Source organism: Rattus rattus, chromosome 6 (assembly GCF_011064425.1).
Source record: "Rattus rattus isolate New Zealand chromosome 6, Rrattus_CSIRO_v1, whole genome shotgun sequence".
Taxonomy (NCBI): Eukaryota; Metazoa; Chordata; class Mammalia; order Rodentia; family Muridae; genus Rattus; species Rattus rattus.
Genome location: NC_046159.1, coordinates 16,949,010 through 16,958,183, shown reverse-complemented (window position 1 = coordinate 16,958,183; position 9,174 = coordinate 16,949,010).

The following is a 9,174-nucleotide window of genomic DNA, read 5'->3' as shown; positions in this document are numbered from 1 at the left end:
CATTCTTAATATTTAGGTTTATTTCCTAGATCTAGGATACACTTGACCTTGGAAAGACCTCGTTCTTGCAGTGGACAGAAGTCAGTATAGAACGGCGGAAATGGTCAAAGTTCTGATGGGAGGAAAACGTGCTCAGCCATAAAGGGGCCATGTTCATAAATTCCTGCCCCAAAACTGCCAGAACCAAAGCTACAGGATCTGCATGACAAACAGCAACAACAGGATATGGTGAGGTACTAGTATTGATAGAGTAGAGAAGCTAGAGGCCTCAGAGCAAACCAACAAGTCATTGCATAAAACTGCCCAGGTGTATGACTCGGCTTGGGCAGACAAAATACAGAGCTCTAGGCTACATTTCACCCTATGCCGCTATCAGGTGATGGACTTTTGGGATGCGCTGATGCATTGCTCAGAGTGGAAGAACAACTCAGCCTAAGATGGGAAACCCTACCCAGATGAGAAACAACTCAAGCTGGGGCTGAAGCAGAGGTGGTTCCCATGCTAAACCACATGGAGTCAAGAATAAAGGGAGTCCAACTGATAAGGATGAGCCCAGGGATTGGGAGAGGGGAAGAGCTAAGGGGTCTTCTAGGAGAGACTTAGGTGACACGGCTTGATAACCAAGGCTTCCCTTCCAGGTGGCTCATGATAAGAAAGACAATTCTTGCTTCTCCATATTATTTATTGGTAGGAGAAGATGGATGCATTCAGTTCCTCAGGGTGGACCAGAGATTAAATACTTTTTATAGCAAAAATGTCCAGGAAGGGAAGTTCATTGGCCCATCTAGATACCTCATTATCATGGAGAACTCTGTCTTCTGAGCTACGTGACCAGTGGTCACATTCTTTATGTGGGGAGTTGTGGTCCTGTGTTCTAGGCCAGGAATCTGGGTGGGAGAAGGTGAAATGCTTACCATGCTCAGGTAGGTGCCAGGGTTTCTGAACCCACTCAACCTTACCAAGTTCCCTGGCATGGTCCACTGACCCACAAACTCCCTGCCACAAACACTACCACCAAGACTAAGGGAATAGCAGAAAAGAAGTAGAATGCATGTGAGAATGAAAGAATGTGTGTGATTGGGCTTGAATTCAGACACAGCATGTACCTTTGCTCCCTCTGTCTGGAATAGAAGAAATGCCCTTAGTACACTTTTTTTTTTTTTATTAACTTGGTATTTCTTATATACATTTCAGTGTTATTCCCTTTCCCGGTTTCGGCAAACATCTCCTCCCTCCCTTCCTTGGGTGTTCCCCAACCCTCCCCCCATTGTTGCCCCTCTCCCCAACAGTCTAGTTCACTGGGGGTTCAGTCTTAGCAGGACCCAGGGCTTCCCCTTCCACTGGTGCTCTTACTAGGATATTCATTGCTACCTATGAGGTCAGAGCCCAGGGTCAGTCCATGTATAGTCTATAGGTAGTGGCTTAGTCCCTGGAAGCTCTGGTTGGTTGGCATTGTTGTACATATGGGGTCTCGAGCTCCTTCAAGCTCTTCCAGTTTTTTCTCTGATTCCTTCAACGGGGGTCCTGTTCTCAGTTCAGTGGTTTCCTGCTGGCATGCGCCTCTGTATTTGCTGTATTCTGGCTGTGTCTCTCAGGAGCGATCTGCATTCACATTTTGATCATCCGTCTTGAGTTTCATGTGTTCTAGGCATCTAGGGTAATTCAAGCATTTGGACTAATAGCCACTTATCAATGAGTACATACCATGTATGTCTTTCTGTGATTGGGTTAGCTCACTCAGGATGATATTTTCCAGTTCCAACCATTTGCCTACGAATTTCATAAAGTCATTGTTTTTGATAGCTGAGTAATATTCCATTGTGTAGATAGTACACACTTTTAATCCTAAGCAATGAAGGTAAATTTAGTATGTAGAAAGAAGTGGCCACATTTGAAAATGACAACTAATTGAGGAGCAGGCAAAGAGACTAGTCAGAAAAAGATTTGACAAAATGAGTCAGAGATAGGCTATGCCCAACTCTCACAAGGACAGGAAAGAGAGGCTACTTAAAGTAGCTTAGAGAGAAAACATGTCAGTTGAGTGCAGTCAGTGCTGTCAGCATACTGGAGTTGAATTTATTTGTGAGTTTGGTCACATGAATTCAGTTGAGTCAGCTGAGTTCCATTGAGCTCAGAGAGAGGTAATGTAACCTGGACAGTTTCGCAGATACAGGTGGCAGATGCGATAGACTGGGTGAGAAGAACCAGAAGATTAGAACAGATTGCAAGAGTTACTCTGAGTCCAAGAAGAGCAATTCAGTTAAAAGCAAAGAGGAGCCCATTTGAATCAGTCAGGTTGGAGAGGCCAGAACAGCTGAGTTGAACTAGCCATCCAGAGTTCAGAAAGAAATAGATATGATGAGTTTCTTTGGCAGTAAGCCTCCATGACAACAATTACATCTGGTGAATAAGAGTTACATTTACAGCATATAGAACACATAATATACAAATATCGAGCCATATTTTAGCATAGCCTGAGAACGCTTTACAATAAAGGTGTAAAGGGTTCCAAAAAGATTTAAGCTCTGAAGCCTTATAAAAATCTGTTTACGTAACCATATCCTCAATATGGAAAAATGAAAAGAAGACAATCACTACCTTTGTACTGCTCACAGAATGTTGACCTAACATTCACAATCACACGAGTTCAGACTATCACCAAATAACCAAAAGGAACGTGGCTATGAGACAGAACAAGGCAACTCCCAACAGCCTCAAAATTGACAGATTGAGTATATAAGAGGGCAGGAAACTGCAGAGTGCCAGGAAAAAATATATTAAAGTCCAGAGATTCTGGCTCACCCTCTGATTATGGGCAGGACAATGGACGAATACGTTAACTGCATAACTAGTGTCTAAAGTTATTAGTCAAACAGAAATGGGGGAGAATTTGTATACCAGTTATTCGTTGTATGTCACCAACACTGCAGCAGTTACTGCAGTGGTTTGAACATGCATGGCCCAGGGAGTGACACTATTAGGAGGTGTGGCCTTATTGGAGTGGGTGTGGCCTGGTTAGAGGAAGAATGTCATTGTGGGAGTGGGCTTTAGACCCTCCTCCGAGCTGTGTGAAAGCCAATTTTCTCCAGTTTGCCTTCGGAACAAGAAGTAGAACTCTCAGTTCCTCCAGTGCCATGGTTGCCTGCCTGGATACTGGCATCCTTCCTCCTATGATCATAACAGACTGAACCTCTGAGCCTGTAAGCCAGCCCCAAATAAACGTTGTTCTTTATAAGAGTTGTGGTCTTGGTGTCTCTTCATAGCAATGAAACCCTAATTAAATTACCAGCAGAAGTGAACAGAGGATTGCAAGGGGTGTCACAATGAACTGCCAGGGGACTGGACACTCTTAAAGAAAAAGAAAAAGAAAAGCAAGAAAATCACCATGAAAAGAACACACCTGAAAACTAATTAAAATTTTGTGTAGCATGGAAACAAGGGATATTTTGCACATGTCCATCATACAAACGGACTAAAATTGTGCTTTCGGATTTGTAGATTTCTGCTTAAAATGCACCTGGTGAAGAAATTCTTCATGTGTGAAGTTTCACAGGATGTTGAACTTCTTCAGCTTTGCCCTTGTGTTCTGAATCCTCCCAACTCAGCCAAGAAGGAGTGGGATGACAGGCATGTATTCTCATGCAGTTCTGCAGGATCAAAAGTGTATACTTCAGACAGCACTGGAAGCACAGACACAATCCAAGTACAAGCCCCCAAACTGGAGCATGCGGTCCACCAAGAGGGCATAGCTGAGCACGGAAAGGAAGCAAAGAGGGACGGATGTTCTTGAGAACTGGTAGGGAGCCATGGCTGGCCTGGAGCTGATTTGTATACATCCCCATCCTTAAAGGGCCCTACAAGTTCATAAGCTTTTCCATAGCTTCTACTTCTCTCTACACAATACTAAACATCTTTGTGTGTCAGAGGTGTTCTGAAGGGTAAAGTCAAGCTGCCAATTATCACTAAATCAAATAAGTTAAGCATCTCAGCTTGGAGCTCAGTTCTGACATTGTGTGCAGAATGAGCAGAAGAGGAAGAAATGAGATTTCTCTCACTTTCACTATTAAACATAACTCATTTACATTTTTAAAAATGCACAGTGGGTTTACCCATTCCTACCCCCACTACCCTCATCTACTCTCTTCCTCTGTGACTTTCTTCCCTGGAAGAGACTTCCTCTTCTGAATAACGACCGTTGTTGCCTTGTGGCATTAGATGTTGAGGTTATTTAAGACAATTACAATACCTCCTGCTAGAGTGACATTATTGTTTCCAGTGCTTTTTTTTTTTTCATTTTATCTTCTAGAATATTTGGTATTTCTTCAGCCTCTACCTTGTCTGTCATTTTTTAAGGTTTCAGAATTTTTTTATAACTAGACAAAAGCAAAAACACACCAAAACCCCTCTTAATGGTTTCTCAAATGTGACAGAATGCTTCTCCTCTCACTTCTCTATTCTCAGGAGCTTTTTCATCCTCCCGCATTGTTACTCTGCTCTTACAGCTTTCCTTTGTTACCAGCTGACTACTAGAAATAGGATTACTGTTTTCACTAGGAGCCAGTAGGATATTGTTTTCAAAAGTCAAAGTTTACAATGCATAAAAACAGGTGAATTTAGACACTTAAAACACCCCTGTGGCCAGTTTCTCTGGGCCCTTGGATCTCATTAAGCCTCACTGGGTTCTGCAATCCTGAAGACTTATGAAATCTCACAGTCAAGTAAGTGACCTTATAGTCACTTATTTTGGGAGTATGTGGAGTATGATTATTTTTGTTAAAACCTGGCCTGAGAGTGAGTTCTAAGACAGCTAAGGAAGACTACACACTGAAACCTTGCCTGGAGGCAGGGGGTGGGGAACACAAAAGAAAACATAGCCTTGGGTAATTTCGAAAGATAAAGTTAAAATGCACACCCCCCCCAGAGGTACCTGGATCCAATGTTTCAGAGGGTGTTGGTGGTGTTGAGTCTGCCTAACTCCTCTAATGATTCACACTCCCTAATAGGGACTGATCCTGACTTTAACTAGAAAGAACCCTTTGCAGATTTCCATTAAATTCGTTTATACTCCTAATGATCACAGCACTTATTATTAGAAAATACAGAGAGAATTTAAAACTTAATAATAAACCATGGTTGTATTGACATATAGACTCTTTGTTCAAAATATTCAACATATGGAAAAATGTTAGGCAAAATTGGTACCACCACAGATCATTAACAAAACTTTTTAACTATCAATTCAAATAACAAAAATTCAAAGATTTACAAATAAGATTTTTTGCTTTAAAATTATTTAGTCAGCTTGAGACTCATGAATATAAAAATGTTCTGTCAGTCATTTTAGTTATACATGACTATCAGTTTCCCAGAAAAAAAAACTTCAAAAGAATATTTGAAAGTTAATACTACAGGTGATCCAAGTCCCATAAATAAATATCATTTGAGTTAAAGCCCTAAACAGCTGAGATAGTGAACCTCTCCACCCAGCCACATTCTACACATTTTTCTCCAAGGTTGAGCCTGGTAAATAGATACAACTAGGAAATATTCTACTGAATAGAATATTCTAATAAACAGATGCAGAAAGACAAAGGCATCTGAGGTTCCTGGCCCCAAGTATTCAGGCATTCTACCTAACCTGGAGTAATTACAAAAACCAGGAAACTAGAGAGGGAGCTTTGCAGGGATGGCATGTGGGAGCAACAGACAGGGGCATTGCAGGTTACAACCTGAAATCTAATCCCAAAATTATCCCAGGTACATGATCATTTCACATATAATATTCTAGTATATGATGTTGCCAGAAGACCTTATATGAAAATGAACTTTGTCACTATGCACTCATTAACTAATACCCATAAAGAATATAATCAGATAACATATACCAATATGTTATCATATAGATAATATAGAAAAATGTACATGAGACTATGCCTTTCTAGTTATTTCATTTATGAAGTTTTTTTTTAAACTATTCAAAATGTCCCTTATTTGTTGAGCAAAAGGAATCTTTTTGTAAATTGGTGTATATTATTGTTACTAGGGAAGGGGCACATTTGTGTTCAAAGAATAACTTTAACTACTGAGTCCTCTCATTTCACCTTTGTGTGGGATCAAACTCGGGTATTCAGTCAGGCTTGTGTAGCAAGCACCTTTACATCTGAGCCATCTTACCATCTTACCAGGCGCTTGTTACAACTTCTTCAATATAGATAATATATAAACCTATGATTCAGTTGAAGAGTAATGAACTCCATAGATCCCTTTACCTTAATTCTTAGCACATAACGCAAGTCACAGCATACTCCCAAAGAAAAGAGCCAGTGTCAAACTCCTATTTGTTTTCTCATGCTGTCAGAGTTAATTGAATCTAATGCAACCATCAGGGCTTCCCCATCAATCCCACTCCCAAGGCACACCCCACTGTAGAAATTTTCTAGAGTATGTATAATCATGTGACAGAAAAATAATTAAAGCAGCTGTTACCTGTCTCAACAAGAAAGTTATTCTTGTGGAGGTACTTGACCCACTACTTGATAAACAAATTGGCCTTTCCTGGCCTTTATCTTCTAAGAGGCTTCAAGAGGAAAGGCAGAATTGAATGACCTCTAAGTGATACTCCAACTCATGATTTTCTGCCCCTCCTCTTGACCAAAGCAAAAAGAAGAAATTGTGTAATGAAAGCTGACTCTGACAGAAATTAAAGGAACAGTGTATCACCCCACATGCTCAGTAAGTGGTCATAATATTTGAAGACCAAGAAGATGAACACAACTGCAAAGAGAACAAAACCAGTATCCTTAGCAAAACCATTAGGAAAAAGAGGGAACTGGAGTTTCTAGGCTCCTGGCTTTGTAATAGGCTGTTGGAAATTTTCTGTGTTACTATTTGAAAAAAAAATTAAAATTACTTCTTGTTTTTTAACTACGTTTATTGCAGGTAAGTGTGTTTTAGGAAAATTAAAAATATTCATATGTCCACTGTGAAACTCTTACTGTATATCCTTCTAGATTTTCATTCATAAGTTAATATTCATTGTAACATTGATATTCCTATAAAAGCGATGGTCATACTGCTATTGTTTTATAGCATCTTAAATCTAAGAAACTGAGCATGCTTAGCAAATACTCTTACCCTGAGCTATACTTGGCAATCTTTTTGTTTTATTTTATGATTGTTGTGTTTTGTTTAAGACTGTTTTTATGTCTCAATTACAAACCATGTAGCCCAGGCTGCCCTCATACTCCCAGTGTGCTTGATTCCCTCTCTTTAGTGATGAGATTACAGCTGTATACCACCATACTAATTTGTGTCATGTTTCTGATTGATCTTTTTATAATAAGTAACAAGCATATTAAGTATATTTTATAAATATTGACCTGCAAGATTTTTAAAGCCATATATAATTATTAATCACTTGTATACAACATAAATTAAGTAATTGTGTAACCCCTACTGTTGAAAATTTAAGTTGCTGCCCCTGTTTGGTTGTTAATGGTTTAAACTGCATGGGATATATTTTAAAATATACTTACAAAGACAGTTTATGGATGAAGTCATGGAATTATAGCAGATATACATTTAAGAAACTCTGATGTAGATTATCACATAACCTCTAGTTCACTTATACTCTACCATTTTGATATAAAGATATTTACAATTTTTTTAGAGATAAGGTGAATTTTTCTTCTATGAGTTTTGCCCATGGATAAACCAGAATGAAGTTGTTTAATTAGCAGTATAGGTTGAAATTGGAATGATGTAAGACCAAGATCTAATTAATGTATCACAGGCTAGCTCTAGGTGCCTAAACAGCCAGCCCTTGCCCACCTGTGTCAGAACAAATCCTGTGCCTAATGGAAAAAAACTTCTTGAAATCTATTTACTTAGCAGACCACTAAACTGTCAACAGCCTGGAAGCTAAGAATATCCTCTAATGTTCTTGGAATATCTTCTTAGAATTGCTTCCACATTGGAACATGGAGCTAGTCACTCAAAATGGCTCCAAAATAAACTATTTCGTAGTCCTTTTAAGGGAAAAACTGCTTTTTGCATCAATAGGTCTTATTCCAAAACTCTTGCTATGAACATTGCCCATGAGGCTTCACATTCTGAAGCTGAATGCCGAAGACTAGAAACTTCATTGGGATGGGGGTATGGTTCAAAGAAGGACCTTGCTTCGATGCACATGTTTGACCCCAAGCACCACAATAAAATGACAATGATAATAATTAATAATAACAATAATAAAAGGAGGAAGGAAAATTATTTGATTTCTAGAGTGTATTGCCATGAGCCAACTCTTGCGAGAATATGCTCAATCTCTCCCTAAATTTATGTTGTTTTGATTGTAGTTTTTCCAATCTGCCGGCTTGTTTTTGGTAAAGCCAATCTAACTTGCCCTTCAAATCAAGTGGCAAAGTTACGGAAGGGGCTGGAGGACAGAAGAGGAGCTGATGATGTAGACACAGTCCTGACTTCCACTTGGCAAGGAGAGAGGTGACCCTCCTGCTTCTCTCTCTTCTTTTTAAATTTTTTATTAGATATATTTCTTTACTTACACTTCAAATGTTATTATTCCCTTTCCCGGTTTCCTGTCCATAACCCCTACTCCTTCCTCTCCCCCTCCCCCATACGGGTATCCTGCTTCTCGATTACTTGGCTAACTTCTAGCCAGCCTTTATCCATCACACTTATCCTTCATTCCTCCTACCTGCAATATTTCCTATTTTAGCTCATACTCTCACCATGCTGCCTGCATCTTTGACCCATTTTCATTTTTGTTGACTTAAAAAAGCTTTTCAAAATTTGTATTTCATTACAAATGGGATCTCATAAAACCAAAGAAGGCAAAGGACATATTTCCCATTTGGGGAAAAGATCTTTACCAATCCTACAACGAATAATAGGCCTTATATCCAAAATATACAAAAGAACTCAAAAAGTTAGACAGACTATTAAAAAATGGGGTTGTAACAAGAATTTTGCCGAATGGCTGAGAAACACCTAAAGAAATGTTCAACATCTTTAGTCATAAAAATGCAAATCAAAACAAATTTTCACCTCACACCAGTGAAGAATGGCTAAGATCAAAAACTTGACAGCAAAGCGGATGTGGAGAAGAGAACACTCCTCCATTTGTACAACCATTCTGGAAATCAGTCTGGAGGTTCA